This window comes from Magnolia sinica, chromosome 12, assembly GCF_029962835.1.
Source record: "Magnolia sinica isolate HGM2019 chromosome 12, MsV1, whole genome shotgun sequence".
Taxonomy (NCBI): domain Eukaryota; kingdom Viridiplantae; phylum Streptophyta; class Magnoliopsida; order Magnoliales; family Magnoliaceae; genus Magnolia; species Magnolia sinica.
This window is the reverse complement of record NC_080584.1, coordinates 57,738,001-57,761,733: the sequence shown is the minus strand read 5'-3', so window position 1 is coordinate 57,761,733 and position 23,733 is coordinate 57,738,001. Positions and strand designations below refer to the sequence as shown.

The following is a 23,733-nucleotide window of genomic DNA, read 5'->3' as shown; positions in this document are numbered from 1 at the left end:
AATTGGTGTGACCCATTTGATACACATAAGACCCATGAGATTAGGCCCATTTGATGCACTCTAAGGCCCACGGATTATGGCCCATTGCAATGTACATAAGGCCTATTGGTGCGGCCCATGATGTGGCCCACTTGATGAATATAAGGCCCATGTGATTTGGCCCATTTGATGTATTTAAGGCCCAATGGGACGTACCTAAGGTCCATTGCAATGTGTGATCCCAACATGGTTTATGTAATGATGTTTATGACAGTCGTGCCTTGGGAGCAATGTTGGTTTGACATCCACATTGCAAGTATAATATTGGTTAAATGTCCACATTACGACCCTCCCTAGGGCCCATTGATATGCCTGTACTCATTGTGTGTAGGCCGTCTAGGCCATCTGCGTTGTAAGGATAATGCATTACTTTATAACATGTGTAGTATAGCTCCATAACTCATGATCATACGCATCATATGTATGCTTGATATGAGAAGTGACTGATCATGGCATATGCCTTCGGGCAGATTGTTTAGGGGCTCCCGGATAGGGGGTGTTGCCCTACATGAGCGCATGATACGCGCAGGATTGCTGCATGACTGGATAGTGTGATTCATGCATTCGCATTGTGTGATATGGTTACTGTACGCCCTAGCGACATCAAGGCCGTAACCTCCACAGGCGTATCGTGGTTGGCAGGATTGGATACCGAAAATCTTGTTCTACATGAGTGCTATAGATATCCATGGGTGAAAGTCCATAAACCTTTATGGTACCAAGAGGTTGCTCTAATGTCTAGATCGAGTGGGTGCATGAGCACCGAGTGCCGATTACCAGACGGTTGCGCTTTCTACTGTGTTGTGGTCAATTGGAAGGGGGTGCGGCCTTACCCGCCCGAGAGTAGGGGGCAATGCTGGGCTGAGTCTGACCAGCTTGAGGAATGGGTCCGCTATTGACGAGCCGAGTCCGATATTGGCAGGTAGATAGTGAGGTCTTTTCCACTCACCTTATTGCGCGCGATGGGGCGACAATCTGGCTTGGAGTGTACTAGACCCTGGTGATATTCCAGATTTTGAGCCGTATCGATATGTGGACTTAGATGAGGATTTGTATGCTTGAGTTGCATTTCGCATTACATGGTCTTGGTATAGCCAACATTATTCATGTTTTGCACCGCATGGCCTTGGTACGACTAATGGTATTCTTGGCTTCTCATCAGCATGTTCCGCATTACTCTGATACTCATAACTGCATTACCACCTTGAACACATACTTTCACCACCCTCTAAGCTTTCTATAAGCTTATGCACGACCGTTGCGTGCAAGTGACGTTGGATCGCAGCAGCGCTGAGGCTTGAGCACGTAGCAGATCATTTTGGAGCTTTTGGTCTATCATCATTGTATTTCCCTTTATGCTCATTATACTTGTAAAGTTTTTGATCATAGTGAAAATGTGATGGAGTTTTTGGTTGTTATTAGTGGGTTATGCCTTTGGTTATGCTTATTATAAATCAAACTGATGTTGAAAATCCTCCTCATAGTATCCCAGGATCGGAACCTGGCGAATGGGCGCTGGGAGCCGAGAATGGGGTTCTACGGAGGCTGTCGGCGCCGGATTCGGCAATCGAAAATTTTGTGAGCCCGGTTTCTGAGTTTGGGGCGTGACAAATACCTTTGAACTTGTGAATCGGATCAACACCATCAACAACCCTGGTTCGAGAATCTGCAGATGTAATAAGCACTTCTAAATTAGGGATTCGACCATGCAAATCCCAAAAAATGGATTCGACAATGCAAATCCCTAAAAATGGATTCGACAACGCAAATCCCTAATTAGGAATTTGTATTCAACAAAGCATATTCCTAATCAAGTATTCTAAATTTCAGAAAGCAACAACAAGAAGAGAAGAGCATTACATCATACCTGAGAATCTGAGATTCACGAGCAGCAGAAGACCGAACTGCAGCAGAGGGTCGAGGAATAGGGTTTTGAGAGAGATAGATAGGGAGAAAGTCCTTAAAAATACATAAGAAATCCACAGATGAAAAATGGAAAAAGAAAAAACATCTTCTCACTTGAATTTTCTGAAATCCAAACCCTAGTTCTGGATCTAGTAAATCCCCACCATAACCAGTCAAAAAACCTTACAATGCACAGAAAATAGATCCAAAACCCTAGGAAACAAGAGAGTAGCAGATCTATATACTACGGTGAGATCCCAAAGCAGGTTGCTGCAGCTGGAGAGATCCCAAAGTAGCCATGAGAGAGAGAGAGAGAGAGAGAGAGAGAGAGAGAGAGAGAGAAAATAGGAGAGAGTCGCGCTGGCCAGTAGGTTTTTATTTTTATTTTTTATTATTTTTTTTATTTTTATAGTAAGATATCCGTCGGGTAGGTCTTACATAGCGCCGATGAAAAAGTAGAGCAAATGACGTGTAAATCTCTTTTTGTTGTAGTGTGTGAACCACTTGAGCTTTAGATATGCTTGGATTTTAGGGCCATGGCCTAAAATAATCTGAAAAAGTGAATGGACAGCGTGTATAAGTCATATACATCCATCGCATGCAGGCCCGTAGATTTACTCAGTACGTAGTCTGCTTCCATGCAAACAGCGGGTGAGAAATGAACATGCACCAATAAGTGCGCAATATATTGGCATTGCGTCCCTCTTCACTTTAAGTACAAAAAGTAAACTAGAAAATGATCAAGTGCGCCTTGACAGCTCGGACTTTATATAAAGGACGGCCTTTTTTGGCGCATTTGAATGAGGGGATATATCTCAAGAAAGCGGGATGAATGTGGGCAGCTCCCTCTGCCACTATCATTCTGGGTTGCAATGCTAACCGCTAATATGCGTACCGAAAAAGCTCTTGATAAGGTGGGCCGTAGTGCATGTTTTTTCTTGGGAAACTTTAGTCCATTTTGCTCGTCTTGTAGAATGTGGCGGTCCACTTTTGTAGATATGTGGTAAATACATGGGCCAGCATAGATTGCGTGCTGAGTAAATTGTGGGGCCTATTGTAAATCCGTCTTATATATTCATGTTGTCCATCCATTTATCCAATTCATTTTAAGGCATGAGCTCAAAATTAAAACATATCCAAAGCTTGAGTGGACCACCTTATAGGGAACAATGGAAATTAAAGGCCTAGCGCCTAGCATACAAAACTTTTTCTGGACCACAAGAATTTTTGATCAAGTCAGCATTTGTATTATCCATCAATGTCTGTCTGACATTATTATTATTATTATTATTTTAACAAATGCACTCACACCCCCACAAACCCATGCACTCACGCCACAATGTGTGCTCAATCCCATGATTCCATGTTGAAACTCCTGAAAGTCTACCAAAGGCATAAGGAGCCCTGTGTGACCATAATTTTGACCAGGTTGGATGACAAACATCACTATAATTTGTGGATGGATGCTAGCTTCATGACTTGGTGATCGCATTCATACCACACTGGCTAACTTTTCAAGCATGTGGAGTCTAGGATAGCGTGTACCACAATGAATGAAGCTAGGCCCAAGAGGCTATAGCCGATTGCGTCCTGCCCTATGTGGACGATAATCCGTCCAGGCATGGGCTATATGGGGCCCATCATGATGTATGAGTTTTATCCATGCCGTCCATTCATTTTTATAGATTATTTTCGGATATGAACTCAAAATAAAGTCACATCCAGGCTAAGTAGGCCATGATGGCACCCAACATTGAAACCTTGCTAGGGCACACTGAGATAGTTATTTGCCATCCAACGTGTTTATAAGGTCATATGGACCTGGATTAACGGAAAACCCAAATATCTGCTTGATCAAAAACTTCCAAGACTCTTAAGAAGTTTTTAATGGTGTGCGTTAAATCACCACTGTGTGCTCTAATTAAGGCTGGAATCTGCCTCATTTTTGGGTTCCTACCCTAAAATGATAGAGGAAAAATGATGTATGCTGTAGATAAAACTCATACATCACGGTCCACCCCAGCAAGGCTCTGTCTGGAAGGATTACCGTCCAAACTTATCCACTGATCAGGACGGCGGACGTGCGAATTGAACAGGGGCGTTAGTTATTTTATGGTTCACGTGCTACACAACTAACGAGTCGCTGACACACACACCGAGGTGGCATTTGTCTTTTCAGAAAGATGAAAGGGACACGGAGAAAAAACAAACAAAAAAGGAAAGAAAGATTACGATAGGTAAGACACGGTACCCCACATCAACGCTACTTGACTTCCTTTCGGAGACACGGATTGACTAATTATTAAGGGCTAGAATAAGGAGTGCGTTTGACATGCCTTAAAGGTTTCAATGTTTCAAATATCAGCCGATACGTATAGTGAATCGGCAGTGACCAATTCAATAAATCAATACTTATTATAAATCAAAGAAAAATAATTCGAAATAAATAGAAGATAAATTTATAATTACTTAATCCTTGAACTAGATATTAATGTCAAGTATCAATATATATATATATATATATATATATATATATATATATATATATATATATATATATATATATATAATTAAAAATAAATATATACCAAAATGTATATAAAATATTATTTCAATATTTTTTTACCTTAAAATTTTCATGTTAAGGTGATAGTATTATATATGCAAAAATGTGTATGAGTTTCCTTGCCAAAGAGATTGAAGGTGAGAGTGCTTTTACCGACTGGGCTAAGTGATTGGTTCTATTAATGGCCACCAAAACAATTTATTAATTTGGTTAGTCTCATTTTCACATGAGTTTGAAAAATCAGGGTAGTTACAAGGAAAGAGATAATGAGTGAGGAATCACATAGGCTCTAATTACACCAAAAACTCATCATTTTAATTTGTCCAAGGTTTGAATGGCTTTGCCTTTTATAAGAAATCGATTTGCAACATATATAAAAAGGGCAAATAACAACTCTATCGATAAGATCGAAATCCCTTCAATAAGATCAAAGAATTCTCGATTTATGCAGTTTTCTCACTGGTCAATTTTTACATGTTCTTAGATGTCATCGATGATGACCTTCAATAAAATCGAATCCTATTGATGGCCTATCGATAGGATGGAGATCCTATCAAAAATGCCTAACGTTTTATTATTTTGGGCTATATATTTTACAGTAGCTCTAAATCTTTAAATGATATCTAGGCATGATCAAACAAGGGCTTACCTATTGGATAATGGATCATTTAGAGGTTAGGTTGTTTTGGACCTAATAGAGTCTAAAATTAGGTCCCCAAGGCACCTCAATTGACCTATTTCTTAACTCCTCATGCTCTAAGTTTTCATGTGTCTCTGGTATTCAACTTCAAAGGGCTCAACCAACTCATTAAAACATTAACACATGTGATTGACAAATGAGTGCACTTACAATATAACAAATGACTAACATAAACTATGGACTGACTTTTAAACACCCATATAACAATCTGTCTTGTCTATTTTATTAGCTTATATATATATATATATATATATATATATATATATATATATATATATATATATGCTCTTCTAATAACAAGTCAAGAGAACTTGTGAGAACTTTTTGAGAACTCATCTCACATAATATGATCACAAAAACTAAACAAGTCATGTCATGAAAGGCCGAATAGTCCATCTCACATGATGTGAACAAAATATCTGAATGTTCCACTTGTTAAGTCACGTCATGAAACCCTTGAGTTCAAAGAGTTAGCTTGATCCTAAATTTTGGTGGTTCACAAAAAAGTGAGAGGAAATTTTCACTCTTGATTTTCACTGGCCCCACTTGAGTTACAAAACATTTTAATCTATTATCGAACCCTTCATTTAAGTTAGATGAAGAACATGTATGCCCAGATTGTATATACACATGACATGAGAAGAGTTTTCAAAAAGTCTCAAAGAGTTTTCATGGGAACCGGTTTCCCTCTCTCCTCTCTTGTGTACTGCATATTGGTTGTGACCCATACGGTATTGTTTAAAGAAAAATCACATGAAAATACATACATACATACATATATATATGTGTGTGTGTGTGTGTTATTTATGTAATCCTTAAATGAAATATTTATATAGTTTACCAATATACCAAAGGAGTTTTAATTGAAAAAACGAATATATACAGGATATAGTATACAGTACTGTTTTAATATTTTTACCTATAAAAATTTCACCCAGATATGCCTAATAAATCAATCATATTTTGTGTCGGCATCATTGGACACCAACAATGGATCGATAAGTTGCACAATGATTGAACCATGACACCAACCAACTTAGGAGTTTGTTTGTCACTGTTGGATGGTTTAGATCATCCCACTTGCACCATATCTTTTGAGGACACAATCTCGATATTTTGGAGAATATTTCTAAGCTTCGTCACCCAAAGAGAAAATGTGCCGAGTCAACTGCAATTGACGGGTAATCAGTTGAGACACTAGGAAGCTCATTACAAACATTCTTTATAAATTAGTTACGAAACACCAAGTTGGGTCGACTGGCTGGGTATCCATTAGTCCGGTTTTTGGGTTTTTAAAGTATCTTTTGGAGTACATCTATGTCATCTATATATAAAGAATGAGTGATCATCTTTAGTAGTAGTGCAAAACGTTCATGGTATTTCTGTCTTTTGAAACACTTGGTTTTCTCTAGCTATCGTGTGGAATCCTGAGCTTATATTCCTGTATGCTTCTTCTTGGCGTTCTTCTTTGATTCCTTCCTCATCTAACCCATTATTTCTCCACATATATTTACGCATGTCTTGATCGGTTTCTTTTCTACACGCAGGAAATTTTTTATAATTAATGGATTAATTTCTATTGAAGGGTGTTTAGAGGTTCATGGAGAAGTATCTCTATTGAATTTGTAGCTCCCCGAGTAACCATTGGTTGGAAGGTATGTGCTTGTTAGGTAATTCCATTCTGTAAAATGGTACGATACAGCCTGCTACATTTTATTCTGGTATGCCTCCTTTCATTGATGGACAAGTGTGATATCTACACCGGCTGGTTGAGACTGAGATTGTCTGCAGCCCTAAGCTATGTGGGCGTATTCTGATGTATGTGTTCCGTCTATCTATTTGGGAAACATGATCTTAAACATAATGCAGATTGAAAGCTCAGGTTGACCACACCACAGGAGTGGGGATTCAACGGGGGCCTGTTGAAAACTTCCCGGGGCCATATGAAGCTGATATTTGTTTGTTCCCTTTATCCAATTCGGAGTCATCTTGAAGGTGTTGGATGGCATACAAACGTCAAGATGCACACTGAAAAGGTCCCAATTGGTGGGTGCTTTTATTCCTAAACTGATCTGGGATATTACACATAAACCAATGTGCCCCACATTGCTTAGGACAGCACGAACCCCTGCAGGGATTTCTGCTGAAGGCTTACGCAGGAAATTACTGCGCAAGGACGCTGGTTGGGGCGCACTGAGTTGCTTGTGAAAATTTCATTTCAGTAGTCCGTATGAGAAGAAAGCTGGGATTCAGTGAGCTCCGTTGAAACATTCTTGTGACTATAAATATTTTGTATTAGGCTTTATTTGTAGGCTTTATTTATTGCGACCTTATAGACGGTTTGGATGGCATGTAAACATCACGGTGAAACCGAGGAAGGCTTCAACAGTAGGAATTTCTTTTCCCAGTTTTTCCTCTCGTGTAGACCACGAACATTTTTTTATCCATCTCATTTTTTATTACATCTCCTAAAATGAGGTAGAAAAATGGATAGATACGTGGATTTCTCTTAAACATCACAGTGAGCCCCACCCAACATCCTTATGCAGGAACTTCTCGCGGAAAGGCTGCAGGTAATCCCCATCCCTACACCCGATTTCCATTTTTCTTTTCTTTTTTCTGGTTGATTTGACAACATTTTCATATTTTGGAATAAAAGTATTATACCCGATTTTTAGATTTTTCTTGTTGATTTGTCTACACCCGTTTTTCATATTTTGGAATGGAAGTAGTTAGCATCCATACACCCGATTTCCATATTTTTGCTGGTTGATTTGCCCACACCTGATTTCCATATTTTGGAAATGAATTAGTACAGGAGTACTGCAAAAATGAACATGAGCAAATGCAAGTCAATTTGAGTGGAGATACCTCGTTTCAACACTTGAGGTCTTGTTATCTGGCGCAGGGGAGGACGTGAGATCGAGCACCCTCTTCCTCAAGAGGATAACTACTCCGAATCCACGGAGCTTCTCTGGACTCGTCGCAGAGACTTCTCGAATCCACGAGGAAAGAACGCAACAAAATAGAAATAAATTCTAATAAATTCGAAATTGATTAATTGATTAATAAAAATGAGTTTACAACCCTTTAAATAGGGGTACCAAGCAATGGGAAAGAAATCATAATCAAACTACAACTAAAACTCCTAGAATTCATGACTTACTATAAATAGTAAACTTACTATTTATAGACGATCGTGATGTCTACTAGTGCGCAAAGTTTTCGGCCAAAAATAGTAAGTGTCCTATTTGGCTTCACCAAACCGTTCTCGTAATTATTCTAAGCTCTTTTCACATTGGGTGCAACTCCTAAAGCCTGATGGATGAAGAGTTATAATCAAACTAAAACTTATTATTTATAGTAAAAACGAACAGGGAAACGACCGTCGATCAAGGGGTTTTTTGCAATTCCGGGCTGCGCAACCCGGCGTAGCAGGGTTGGTTGGCTAAAGTAACTCGTTCTACCCTAAAATCATATATTTTACGTCAGATAACTCATTCCGGATTGTGAGATACGCTCGATCTAAGGTCCGACGATCCGGATCACTTCTGTCGTCGACCGGGCCTTTCTGATCCATCTTGGCCATGAAACTATCCGCGACCCGCTCTACATCAGTCCCCTCCACTTCAAAAGAACTCGTCCTCGAGTTCTCATCCTGCGCTTGGTCATGATACTCAGTCAGGTCTGCGACGTTGAAAGTCTGTGAGATCGCCATGTCATCTGGAAGATCAACAATATAAGCGTTATTATTGATCTTTCGGATGATTGGTACGGTCTAATCTTTTTATTCTTTAACTTGTTGTACGTTCCGGTAGGAAATTGTTCTTTGCACAGATAGAACATTACTTGGTCGCCCACCTCAAATACCTTTTGTCGCCGATGCTTGTCCGCTTGCTCCTTGTACTTTTCGTTCGAGGCATGTAGCTTGGTTTGTACCTCCACATGAATGCCCATGATCTTGTCAGCCATAGGTTTTACTGCAATGCTCATGCCTAAGAGCTTGGGCAGAGAGACCAAGTCTAGTGTGAGGCGAGGTACTCGTCCATAAATAATCTAGAACAGGGATTTCCATGTCGAGCGGTTCACCATGTTGTTGAATGCAAACTCTACTTGATACAAAGTCAAATCCCACTGCTTTGGTTTTTCTCCTGAAATACATCGAAGGAGGTTTTCCAACGTGCAATTCATAACCTCAGTTTGACCGTCAGTCTGTGGGTGGTAGGCGCTGCTAAACTGAAGTCGTGTATCGAATCGAGTTCACAAAGTCCGCTAAAAGTGGCTTATGAACTGCGTGTTATGGTCAGAAGTAATAGTTTTGGGAACCCTGTGTAGTCGCACAATTTCTCTGAAGAATAGATTCACCATCTGTGTTGCATCGAGAGTCTTCTTGCATGGAATAAAGTGCGCTATCTTGGAGAAACGATCTACTACCACAAAGACCGAATCTATGCCGCGTTGTGTTCGTGGGAGACCAAGTACGAAGTACATAGATAAATCCTCCCAAGGGTCGTCAGGCACAAGTAATGGGGTGTAGAGGCCCGTATTATGAGATTGTCCCTTGGAGGTCTGACAAATATAACAACGTTGGACTGCCTTTCCCACATCACGTACCAATTGCGGCCAGTAATACTATTCTTCCACAAGAGATCGCGTCTTGTCTCGCCCAAGGTGTCCACTGAGGCCACCTCCATGTAGCTCTTGGATTATCTGTTCCATTAGCAAACTGTTTGGGATGCATAGTCGATTTCCCTTGAAAAGGAACCCATCTTGCATATGTAAGTCGTCGGGGTGACCTTCTTGGCATCTAACTCATGCGTCCTTGAAGTCGTTGTCATCGGCATATATGTCTTTTAGGCGCTCGAATTCGACAACCTCATTGCTCATAGTGACTAACAAAGTTGCACGGTGACTCAATGCATCTGCTACTTTGTTCTGTTGCCCTGACTTGTGTTTTAGTATGAACGTAAATTCCTACAAAAGCAAGATCCATCTAGCATGCACACAGTTAATATTAGCTTGGCTATTATTGAATTTGAGAGCTTGATGATCCGTGTAAAGTATGAATTCCCTTTGAATCAAATAATGTCGCCAGTGTCGTAGTGCCTGGACCACCGCGTATAGCTCGATTTCATATGTAGATCACTTCTTGCGTGCATCACTAAGTTTCTCACTGTAGAAGGCTACTGACCTACCTTCTTAAGACAAAACTCCCCCAATTCCGACATGTGAGGCATCACATTTGACTTCAAAGAGTTTGTCGAAGTTGGGAAGTACAAGAACCGAGGTCATGGATAATCTACACTTGATTTCGGCAAAGTTCTTGTCGGCTTCGTCAGTCCACTGAAACTGCCCTTTCTTCATGCAATCTATGATTGGTGACATAATGGTACTGAAATTTTTCACGAACCGATGATAGAATGTCCCCAGTCCATGAAAACTTCGGACTGCGCGACTATTTGTAGGAACCGGCCATTCTCTGATTGCCTTTACCTTTTCCTTATCCACCTGAATGCCCGTGTATGTTACAATAAAACTCAACAATAATAGGCTATTTGTCATGAAGCTGCACTTTTTAGCACTTGAAGGACCTTCTTGAGGTATTCCATATGGGTGGTTTCGTCTTGACTGTATATCAAAATATCATCGAAATAAACTACAATGAACTACCTAATGAAAGGTTTCAGAAATTGGTTCATCAATCTCATAAATGTGCTAGGCGCATTCGAAAGACCAAAGGGCATGACCATCTATTCGTATAATCTTTCCTTGGTCTTAAAGGCCGTTTTTCACTTATCACCCGACTGTATTCGAATCTAATGGTAGCCACTCCTTAGGTCCAATTTAGAGAATATTTTTGCACCCTCTAGCATGTCCAGCATATTGTCCAACCGTGGTATAGGAAACCTGTATTTTATGGTGATTTTGTTGATGGCTCGGCTGTCGACACACATGCGCCAACTCCCATCTTTCTTTAGAGTTAATAGAGCTGGCACAGCACATGGGCTCATGCTTTCTCGAATAAGACCCTTACGAATCAACTCCTCTACTTATCCCTACAGAATCTAGCATTCATTCGCACTCATTCGATAATGAGGACGATTAGGTAAATTGGACCCAGGGAGAAAGTCGATATGATGTTGGATATCCCTCATGGGGGGTAACTCATTGGGAAGGTCATCTGGTCAGATTTCTTTGAATTTATGTAGCAGGTTGTAGTCTTTCAGGGATGATGGTAGACTCGAGTTCTTCCCCTTTTATAATTAATGCATAAGTCTGTCTTGTTTCTTTAGATTCTTCCACGAAATCCCGTATGGTTAAGAGAAAATGGCCCTCCACTTTAGAAGTTTCAGGTGGTCCCTCTGGATCTATAGGGGCCAATATGGTCTTCCGGCCGTTCTTGATGAAGATATATATGTTATCTCACCCTTTATGAGTGACGTCACGATTAGATTGCCAAGGTCGACCAAGTAGTATGTGACATGCTTCCATGTCAACCACATCGCATACTACTTCATCCTTATAATGTTTGCTAATTGAAAAGGATATGGTGTACCATTTAGTTACCTTTGTTTTGCTGACCTTCTTGATCCAACCGATTGAATATGGAGAGGGATGACGCTTCGTTTTCAATTGTAATTTTTTCACCATGACCTTGGAGACAATGTTCTCGCTACTCCCACTATCAATGATCATGTCACAAACCTTTCGATTCACCGTACACCTAGTGTGGAAGATGTTATGCTACTGTGGATGCACTTCTTTTCTTGGCGCATATAATTGTCACCTCATGACAAGCGACTCGCCGTGATCTTGCTGAACTCAACCTGAATTATCTGCCTTATCCTCGGTGGTATGCTCCTGTTCTTCAATATTTAAATTTTCATAAGTATTATCAGCACTACCATCAGTGATGGCAAGGTTTGCCACTTTTCACTGGGGACAAGTATTTGATAGGTGGCCCGGTTGGCCACAACGATAACAGTTATCGGGCCTTTGCCGAGCATAGGAGTTCGAAATTCTACTTAGACCAGCAGCAGTCGATACGCCCCTTTGGGATTTAGCTTGCCTATTTCCCTGATCTCGGTTCTCAGATGTAGGAGGTTGAGTGCGTGCTCCTAAAGGCTCCTTTCCCTTGGGCTGTGCAGTTCCCTGGGGCAGACCTGCTACAGGAATCCTTGCAGTAGGATAGGTTCGTGTGTTAGGACGTTCAAGTTGTGTTTCTGCCCGAGTAGCCAACTTGATCGCACCATTCATTGTCCAGACGGACTGCATCTGGACCCGATCCTAGATAGCCATACGCAATCCACCGTTGAATCGGGCGACTTGCTATGATTTAGTCTCGACCAAATCGTTACGCGCCGCCAGGTGATAAAATTCTTCTGCGTATTCTCTCACTGACCGACTACCTTATCGACAATTTTGGTATTGTTGGAATAATACCTGATCGTAATCGCTAGGGAGAAATCGGGCACGTAGTAGCTGCTTCATCTGCTGCCAGGTGCGGATTGGTGCTTTTGTCTGCCTAGTTCGTGTGCGTTGCAGTTGTTCCCACCAAGCTGAAGCTCCTCCTTTCAGCTTGTAGGCCACAAGCTTACTTTCTTTGCTTCAGGGATGTCCATATAGTTAAAAAATTGCTCAACTTCAGAAAGCCAATCGAGGAAATCCTCAATATGTAGTTGGCCATTGAAGTTAGGAATATCAACCCGCATCTTGAATTCTCGATCTGTTCAATTTACTCGATCGTCACCATGTCTGGGGTGTTAAAAGATTATGTCATCGATTTCCTCCTCACTGGAGCCCCCTTCCTTAGGAATGACCCTTGAATGCATTGCCAGTACTATCATGCGATCGGGGCGATTACGAGTTTTAGCAATTGGCGATGGAGGATTACTACTAGGAACACGGAGTTGCCATAGGTTTTTCGCCAAGAGATCCACTATTCGGTTGATGGAAGCCTTCAGCCCTTGCATGACTTGCTATTTCTCTCATTGCGCTACTTCGAAAGATGTCGCCGTTAAAGGTAAATTCCCTGGAGCATCGCCCATGAGATTGTTGCCCGACCCGTTGTTAGAAGTCATCGATCCAAGGAGAAACCTCGCTTTGATACCAAACTGACACAGGGGAGGACGTGAGGTCGAGCACCGTCTTCCTCAAGAGGATAACTACTCCGAATCCACGGAGCTTCTCTGGACTCGTCGCAGAGACTTCTCGAATCCACGAGGAAAGAAAGTAGCAAAATAGAAATAAATTCTAATAAATTCAAAATTGATTAATTGATGAATAAAAACGAGTTCACAACCCTTTAAATAGGGGTACCAAGTAATGGGAAAGAAATCAGAATCAAACTACAACTAAAACTCCTAGAATTCGTGACTTACTATAAATAGTAAACTTACTATTTATAGACGGTCGTGACATCTACTAGTGCACAAGGTTTTTGGCCAAAAATAGTAAGTGTCCTATTTGGCTTCACCAAATCGTTCTCCTAATTATTCTAAGCTCTTTTCACGTTGAGTGCAACTCCTAAAGCCCGACGGATGAAGAGTTATAATCAAACTAAAACTTACTATTTGTAGTAAAAATGAAATTAAAACAGGGAAACAACCATCGATCAAGGGGTTTTTCACAATTTTGGGTTGTGCAACCTGGCATAGCGGGGTTGGTTGGCTAAAGTAGCTCATTCTACCCCAAAATCATATATTTTACGTCAGATAACTCATTTCGGATTGTGAGATACGCCCGATCTAAGGTCCGACGGTCTGGATCACTTCTGTCGTCGACTGGGCCTTTTCTGATCTATCTTGGCCATGAAATTATCCGCGACCCGCTCTACATCAGTATTGATCCTTAGCGAGGGGTGGCTAACATGGAGTGTGTACTGACATGAGTGTGTACTAACAAGCTAACCTCAGAAAAAACAAAAACAAAAATAAAAAAATGCAAGTCAATCATGGACGAGCACGTAGAAAATAGCATGGCTTTCAATCCTAATTATTGTTTGTTTGATTTTTCATGATACATGTAAATCTTGGTAAATAAGTAATTATTACTTTTTCATCTTGCTTGAAAATGTGAGAGTAATTCCACCTTGAAAATCGATATAAAAGTGTACATTTAAATTTATGGACACCATTGTAATGTATATGATATATCTATGTAATGTATATGGTATATTTGCACCGTCCATCTATTTTATTGGAACATTTTGGGGAATGAGCTGAAAAATTAGGTAGATCCAACACTAAAATGGTCCACACGAAAGGAAACAATGGCCTTAAGTCATCCACCATTGAAGGTTATTTCCTTCTCTGGGCCCACATTGAGATTTTTTCATCATCTAACCCGTTTATAGGGTCACACAGACATGGATAGGGGGAAAACACAAATATCAGCTTAATCCAAAACGTTTAAGGGACCCAAGAAGTTTTTAATGATAGGTGTTCGATTCCCGCTATTTCCTGTGGTATGGTCCACTTGAACTTTGGATCCACCTCATGCCCTAAATTCAGCTGGCATAACAAATGAGTGGTGTAGATAAGTCACATACATCATGATGGGCCCTACATTGATTTTATAAATTTTTCGATTTAAGTGTTAAAAAAGTAAGCTGTCACATCCGCATGGGAAAGATGTGGTAATTACCTAGGTAAATAATTATTACCCATTTACATGGTAATTACACTTGAGGGTGGATGAAAATAGCCTAAGGGCCGACCGACATAAATGGTATAGGTACTATTGTACCATATTTATAACTATTTCAAAAAAAGTCAATAAGAGGGTACGTGACATGTGACATTGTATGAGAAATAAGAGGTAAATGAAACTATCCTCAAGATATTTGGAGTATTTTTATGGAATCATAGCTCTCATAAATCCAATTTTACTTGTTATTAGATGGTCGAGGAAGTGATGTGGCCGAGTTATTTAAAAGTTTAATGAGCGAAAAGAGAATTGCAGTTGAGTAATTCAAGATATAGAAGGCGATCGAGAAATGAAACAAAGTTTGGCCGAAAGAAGATGAACAATCACAAAAGATAAATGTAAAAAGAGAAGGATAGAGAGAGTCCCTTCGACTACTATAACCGCTGGATTAATGAAAGAAGCTTCTGAAAAATTAACCTACAATAGAACTCTATAAATAATAAAGGAAACCAATAGAACAAGATATCTCACACGAATCAAACCAAACAAATCTATCAATTTACTTTATATCAGTTATCCTTGGACTAACGATAATTAAGTAATGGTAATTCTTAGCTATAGTCTTTTAGTTGTAATCTAGATCTATGTTTATATGCTGGGTTGCTGGATTTGTTCTTTATATCACATCGTTCTTTTAAGAGACATTCTTGTTATCGCGACCAATCACCAATTATGAGGTTTTTTTTTCCCCCATTTGTTTGATTGCACTAGTTTTTTTCAAATGTCCTTTCATGTGGAAGGCACAAAGCAACCCATCTTCGGATGAAGAACCCCACTCTCTGATTATTGCTTGATTATTATAAAATTCTACAAGTGGCTAAGTAAGTGGTCGATCTTCTCAGAATCGAATCATAAACATTCATATTGGACATATCTACTTATTTCGGTGCTTGGGGTCAAAGTTGATCAATTTGGATCAAGGCACTATATCGATTCTAGCATGCGCACACACATTACATGTGACAAGAAATAAACCGAGCGCCAATAAATTTGGCACGCCCGATGGGAGTAAAAAAACTACTTGGTTATCATCAATATTCATTTTGTAGTGATCGTGCAAAAAGAACAATTTTGGCATGCCCAGTGGAACTTAATTATGAAGTGTACTTACTAGTGTAGTAATTTCTCATAATTTTGAGCCAGAAAGGGTGATCGTAATGCTTCACCAACCGCTATTAATGTTTTTATAGCCAAAGAGCCTCCTACCCATGAGAAAGAGTTGCAAGTTCAATATGTGCCTGATTAAGTAAATCAACCACCTAGTGTGGTGCCTGTTTCAACAAATTCAAATAGATCATCGACATCCCGAGTTTAACCTTTCAAGATTATTCAACCATGATAGTTGATGTGCAATGGGGGATTCAATACATCACAGAATTATGGCAAGTTCAGTGTAACACCCTAGTTTTCAGAACTTGAGTACACGACTCGCAATCCAAAAACCCAGGAGTTAACTAATAAAAATGGTAATCCATAGGTAATTCAAAGTGCAAATGGCGAAAATGAAACATAGCATAGATATAATCCAAAATGTGAACAATATCCTGGCCCACTCAGCTGGGGGCCACATACAAAACTTCAAGTTCAAATGTAACAATTCTAAATAAACTATCAAAAGGAAAACTACTAGTTGAGGCCATAATATGCCGCTGCCTCCTAATACGGCTCCTCTTCGCAAGGCTCCTCCTCAGCTCCAACCTTCTCTTGATATACTGTGAGTCTATCTGCCCTTATATCCTCTGTATGGTTGAATATTGATGAATGAGTGGCCAGCTCAGTGTGATCTCCCCTCAAGATTACACACCGCCACCATAAACAAGAAATAGCATAAAACATCTAGCCAAATCAAAACATGACAGATGCAGTCTTATTATATGCATGGATGTGTGAAATGCAATCATCGCCCCGAGAATGCTCATCCGTACGAACAGTGGGCTCGTCACCCATGCAATCATCGCCCTGGGGATGCTCATCCATGCGGACAGTGGGTCAGTCACCCATGCAATCATCGACCTGGGAATACTCATCTAGTTGGACAGAATACGTACATCACGTACGATAGCAATAGATATTGATCTGTGCCATGTATGTATGATTAGCTAATTCGTCATTAGTCTAATTACACTAAGCCAATTTAATTAAGCTCACGGTCACTATGGGGAGCTCGTGGCCTGGCGTAGGCCGACGGCTCGGGCATAGTGTCCCATGACCACCATCCTTGACCCATGAGACTACCACCTTAGGGTGTGTGTAGTACCCACCAACACGTGGTCAATAAATTCAATGTGAAGGAGCCACCACCATTGCTAAGTGGGAATGAAATGTCGAAATTTCTAAGTATGACAATTAAAATATGACGACATGAATGGTTCAAAGACGAGTAAGCAGCGATATTTAAAAGGTTGCAAAGTTCATCCCAAGTCAGTTAGGTGAAACCACACATGGATGGTAAACCCCATAGTTAAATGCCAACAACCAAAACCTCCATGTCAGGGGCCTACTTGTATTGCAACCAGTCTAGTTACACCCTAAGTACGGACTCTCCTTTGTTAGAGTTTCCCATGGAGAGGTTTCAATAATGTGTGTATCATAACAGCAGCATGGATCCTACTATGAGTAAGAAATAGAGAACAATGCATGTATTCATTGACATTTCAATTACAGACTAAATGAGCTAACACATGGCGCATGTAATGAGTAATTAATTTAATCATTTGGATAATCCAATACACATGCTCAACGATCTAAACAAGTGTAAGGCATGGGAGTCATCAATTTAAATAAGTATATCAATTAAATGCAGTCTATTCCCACATAATTTATCATAAGCCTAACTAGCCAGTAAATCACTATAACCACTACTTTTAGTCTAGTAGGAAGTGGAAAGCCCATGGGGAAGAGAATCATTACCAGACAAGTTGTAGGGCGTCCCTTGATACGAATTCCCTTGAGAAGCTAGTGGTCCCACTCTGCTCAAATAGTTCCCTAGAGAAGTTTGTTTACATTAGACAGTAAGTTCTTAAAGCATCAAGTATATGGACAATTGGTTAATGTGGAAGGTTTCATGTATAAGGCTATCTGGGCCCGACTTAAGGTAGTTAGGCCCATTAGACTCTTGTTGAAACTGGTGACCCGGCTTTGGGCCTAAATGCATTATCCATTGAGAGTCAAACTGGGCTTAGGCCAGGTCCATCCACTAGCGTGTAGTAGGGACTCTGAAAAATAGGTCATTACTAGGCCAGATTTGGCCTGTCGACTAATAACGTGCGGCCCACCTACCCTTAGTGTGGTGCGGCCCACCTACCATTAACGTGTGGTCCACCATTATATATGGTGTGGTCCACCTATTTCAAACTGGTGCGGCCCGCTGTTATATATGGTGTGGCCCACCTATTTTTAAATAGTGTGCGGCCTGCTATTATATATGGTGTGGCCCACCTATTTTCAAATAGGGTACGGCCCACTGTTATATACGGTGTGGTCCAACTGTTTTCAAACAGGGTGCGGTTCGCTGTTATATATGGTGTGGCCCCCCTGTTTTCAAACAGGGTGCGGTTTACCAGTGCATGGGGCGTGGCCCTTCCATCAACATGCAGGGCCTGATTTTGCACAGGCTTGCCGCCTGATTACAAGCCCACCCTTAGGCTGATTTCAGCCCATTCCTAGGCCGTCTCTCAGCCCAGATGATGGCCCAGACAAGAGGGTTGGTTCTAGGCCTGCTTCACAGTCGGGTTGAGGCCAATTTTTAGCCTGATTGGGAGTCTTTAGAGGGCATCCCTCAGCCCAAACGTGGCTGCTATCAACCCTGATTGATAGTCCAACCAGGAGCTCTCATCGGCTCGTCGTGAAGTCCTTGGACATTGCAGCCATTTGATTTGCTAGGCACAACTGCGGCCCACTTGTGTTGCTGGAGGTCTGCGTCATCACTTGGCCAGACCGGCAGCTGCAATAGGGTCACTTCACAGCCATACGAAACCTGTTACAGTCCCAGGTTGAAGGTGATTTTAGCCCAACCTGCTTAAGTGTTTCACCCTAGGATGTGGGATGATTTTTTTGGGCCTACAACTTCAGCAGTTGGAACCATTTTCATGGCTTAAACTCTGCCTCCCTTCTTATCTAAATGTGAGGTCGAGCTTGGCCCAGGGCACCGGCAGTTTGAGAGCCGACTTTGGCCTAGTTTTTTGCACAAAACAGAGCTACTGTTAGGCTTTGTTTTTAGCTGCTATCTTAGGCCGTTCCCTACCACATTTTCAGCTCAGAGCTCAGCCATTAATTAGTTGGGTTCTAACCTGAACTACACCTATTGTTTGGCATGTTATCTGACCTCTTCATTAGTCTGGAATGTAGTCATCGCAAGCGCTAGAACTGGCCCTGACTTGTGTCCGGATGTGGCCCTAGCAGCTAGGTGCTATTTGGAATGGAAATGAGATAGGTTGGCACGGTTTCTCAGTCCCACACGAGGCCATTTCTTAGCCTGCCTGAGCCCCGAGACCAAGCTTCTATCTTGGCCAGACTTCAGCTCGAACACATCCATTGCTTGGCTTAGTTCCAGTCTGGACTCACTGGCTCTTTAGAGTTCGGCACGGCCTACCTTCATGGTCTGAAGGAGGTCGACTTTAGCTCCTCAGGTAGCAATGGTTGGAGAATATAAGGTGGGAAGGGGATGGCTCGTACCTGGCTAGCTCCCAACCCTCTATTTCTGCCCTCACTCTCTCCTTCCTTTCTCTCTCTTTTCCTTTCTCTCTCTCACTTGGGTGCAAATCCTGAGGTCTACAGGACCCTTTTTATAGCCATGGAGGAGAGAGCTCCAATGGTTGGAAGTGGCCCATCTTGCAATGCTTGTGATCTAAGGTTTCCCTTGCATGGGGCCCATCCACATGCTTGGATGGGCGGCTGATGCCCAGGCCCACTAGAAAAGTAATTTTTTAGGCCCTATAGGGCCCATCTCATGATTGAGTTTTGATTGTTTAATGGGGAAGATGAGAGAGCATTAATGTTAAGTTTCCAAATATAGCCTATTACTAAGATCTGGTCCATGACCAGATGAGATCTCTGATCAATATGGGGTCCACTTTTTGGGCCCCAAACGTTAGTTTCAAATCATCTCGTAAGAACATCCGATTTTCTCCGTTTTCTCATGAGATGAGATGCTCCCCTTATTCATCTCGTACTATCTCTCAAAGGAGGGCTAGGATCTTTCCACGTGGCTAGGAAATGGCTGAGATTGAGCCAACAATTGCTTCCCAAAAAGGGTAGTTCTCCTTTTTTACTTCTTTTGGTGCAGGCTATTGTTTGGCCATTTCTGGAAATGGGAGAGCACGCATTTCCCTGAAAAATGGACGGTTGGGATGGCACAATCGGTCAAATCGTGAGCCACCCAATCAATCCCAGATTGGTCCCACACCTCAGATCCTAGCCACTTATCAACCTTTGGACGGCTCCATCTAATCTTTCTTATCCCTTTGTATAGGCTTAAAAGAATATACCGTTTTGGTCAGATGAACCCAATGAGCTTAATGAACAGTTTAGATCTTTCGGAAAGTGCCCAGGGTGGGCCACTTTAGAAGATAAAGTTCAACAGATTTGAAATATCCGTCAGCGGGAAGGAGTTTTAGGAATTTTGAGTTTTGGGTTCGGTCAAAACCGGTTTGACCGGCTAGGTGCTCCCAGTGCACGTCGTGTACGAGCACACTAGGTGCACTCGTGCCTTGCGTGGGGTCCACTATGATGCTTGCGACAAATCTACTCCTCCCGTTCATCTTGGGATCCTCATGTAGGGGTCCAGGCCCAGTTTTAGGCTGATGGTGAGGCCCATGTGGGCCATATAATGCCCTTCAGGGCTCCACTTGGCCCATACATTGCAACCCAATGGTTGGATGGGTCTGAGACTTTGTTTTAACGGCTAAATGGGGATTTGAGGGGCCTTGAGTGCCTCTTTGGTCAGTAACTAATCCTCAAGTGTTGATAACAAGTGTGTTGTACTATCAATATCTTTTGATATAATGGTTTTAATTTGGAGTATTTGAATAACCTCACATTCTTGACTGATGTAGGGTGTGTTTCGGTTCCTAGAGATCTTGATGGATGGCCTCAATTTCGACTAAAAGTCCCAACCTGTATCGATTTGATTTATTAGTCGAGTGTTGGTACCCTTAGTTACGATTTAAATAGTAACACCTCTGTACCAAGAGTGCGGGGTGTTACATTCAGGCTGAACACTTAAGAGCTCAGACTGAAGCCTTTAATATGTGGATAGTCAGCCATACTTATAACATAAATCAGTTGGTGGCTTTATTTACCGAAAGAGCACCTGCTGTACCTTAGCAACAGGTTGATATTAGTTTTGTTGGGAATTTGGCACCTATACCACCAACCTAGCCAGTTCCACAGAAACTTCTTTTATCATGAAATACATCAACTGTTCCTATCACGGGTCCAATTCAAGACTTGTGAAATTTACCAATACTAGTAGATTTTAGATGTCGTGAATGTATTTCTATCCAAGACATGCGAACTTCAATACCGCCAATAGATTTCATGTGTCATAAATATGAGAATAAGAACTTAATCTCTAAAGCTAGGAATCAAGGCATACCTGGAGGGCAACTTGTGCCTAGAAATCAACCTTATAATGAAAAACAATATCAAGATGGTCCAGAAATACCTCCAGTTGTTGCACAATAATATAGGGCGTGTAATTAAATTTTGCAACTAATTCAAGAAGTGGTATGCCAAATTCTCGATTGAGCTACTAATCCAATTTATCATGAGCCATATCCTGACCGGATCAATCGGCAATATCCATTATTGAGGAGTTATTGACCTGATTTTACACTATTTACAGCTAACATAGGTCAATCAACCGCAGAACATTTAGGTCATTTTACCATACAATGGGAGAGTTCACCAATAATGGGTATTATAAGTTAAAACTACTTAGTCATTCACTTACACGGATACCTTTCACTTGGTTTTCTAATTTTCTACCAAATTTTATATAGAATTGGCAAGAGATGGAAGAAAAGTTTAATGATTAGTTCTTCTATAAGAACAAAGAAATTTCTATGCTCGAGCTTACTCATTTTCGGCAAATACTAGGAGAATGGGATGAAAATTATATTGCTCGGTTTAAGATAGTAAAAATTTGATGCAAGATAGTCACGACCATAGAAGAATTTGTCCATGGGCTAAAATTTTAGCTTTGAAAGAAGTTTATCAGGATGGAATTCACATATCTATATGATTTGACTAGAAAGTTATGTTGTTATGAGGCTCTGTTTTAGGAGTCAATGTGACAAAAGAATTTATTTGTAGAAACTTATTATTATTACCCTAATTATGATGATATAATGGTTGAAGTAGTGGTTAAACAACCATTCATATGCTTGGTATTAGTTAAAGCAAAGACAATGACATCTTTTAATCAAAATGTTCAAAGAATGTACACCTTTAATATTGCTAACACTGATGAAATATTTGATATCATGTTATTCAGAAAATTTATCAAAATTCATATTAATCATAAAATTCAAACAATTGAAGAATTGAAGAAAATTAATTACTATAATTGTCATGAAACTCGGCCGTATTCCAGTAACAAATGTGTTGTTTTCAAATATGTTATTTAAGATAACATCGATCAAGGGTTATTGAAATTCCTTGAAATAGAAAAAAAAAAACCTGATGTTAATCAATACTGATCCGTCTTCATCAATACATGGAGATCAATATGTCCATCATTAATCCTTAAAGACTGGTTTAGCCATGATAAAAATTAATATTGGAATACAAATAGATCAAACGAATAAATGAAAGGATGGCAAAAGGAGAATGAGGCCTAAGCCTACTGTCAAACAGACTGAAGCATGTTTGTAGGCAATAATTTCAAATAATCATTACCTTTATGAGAAATGTACGAGGCCAACTCGATCAAACTGAAGATTTTATTGACCAATATATCAAGCAAGACAATCAATCATTTAAAGCTACAAGGAAGGAAATTCATTTTACCCATAAAAGGTTAAACATGTCAACGATTACCCTGGACCTATCATAGGATAAAGGATGGTTAAACCTTAGCCTGTTAGGGAAAGAGTTCAGAAAAGTCTGAGTCAACCAAAATTCCTAGCAATACAAGAAGAGATGACTCATACTTATAAACGACGTTAGCAAAGGTAGTAGGTAGCGAAGAGAAGATAATTGGCCACTATATGGGATGAATCTCGAATGAAGTACCTGCCAACCTGATCAAGATTGATAATACCAAAGTTAAACGAAGAAGAACACATATCGGTTAATATGGCCGAACTTCATGTGAGACTTGATTTAGTTAAAAATCATAATTATGATAAGGCAGGATTGGATGTGGAAGGATCAACTAATTATTTAGGTGATGAAGAGTTTTTGAAAGATCTTCTGATTAAAAATTTGCTTGCAAAAGAAAGAACATTAGAACTAACCTCTTTTAAACCAAATGAGAGAATAAAAAATTAAGCTGCAAATAAACTGGATAAGCAACCAAATTCAGAGACACCTAGGGGAAATGTCTGAATTTAATAATACAGTTTGGCTCATTCCACCAATTTCTATTGGATAGTAATATAATACTAACACTGCCATTTGTTTTCTAAGGTAAACCATCTCAACTAAACAAGATGGAAGGAGATGTGAAAGAGTTAAGTCCTATAATTATACAACATTGTTCCTTGGACTCCGAGTACGAAGTACGAAGCCCAAAAGATATCGAACATTATGATTGAGTTAGGATCTCCTTTTATAAAAATAATTATTAATATTTCGACTCTTATAATGACCT

At 40.4% G+C, this 23,733-nt stretch overlaps 1 protein-coding gene across 1 annotated transcript in view; it reads left to right on the top strand.

Moving 5' to 3' along the window:
• The first annotated feature begins 6,782 nt into the window (after positions 1-6,782).
• LOC131221420 (uncharacterized) overlaps positions 6,783-23,733 on the top strand; it is an 80,453-nt gene continuing 63,502 nt past the window's right edge. Inside the window, exon 1 of the mRNA XM_058216674.1 lies at positions 6,783-6,865. The gene's annotated coding sequence lies outside the window, so the exon portion shown is untranslated. The remainder of the gene's footprint in view (positions 6,866-23,733) is intronic.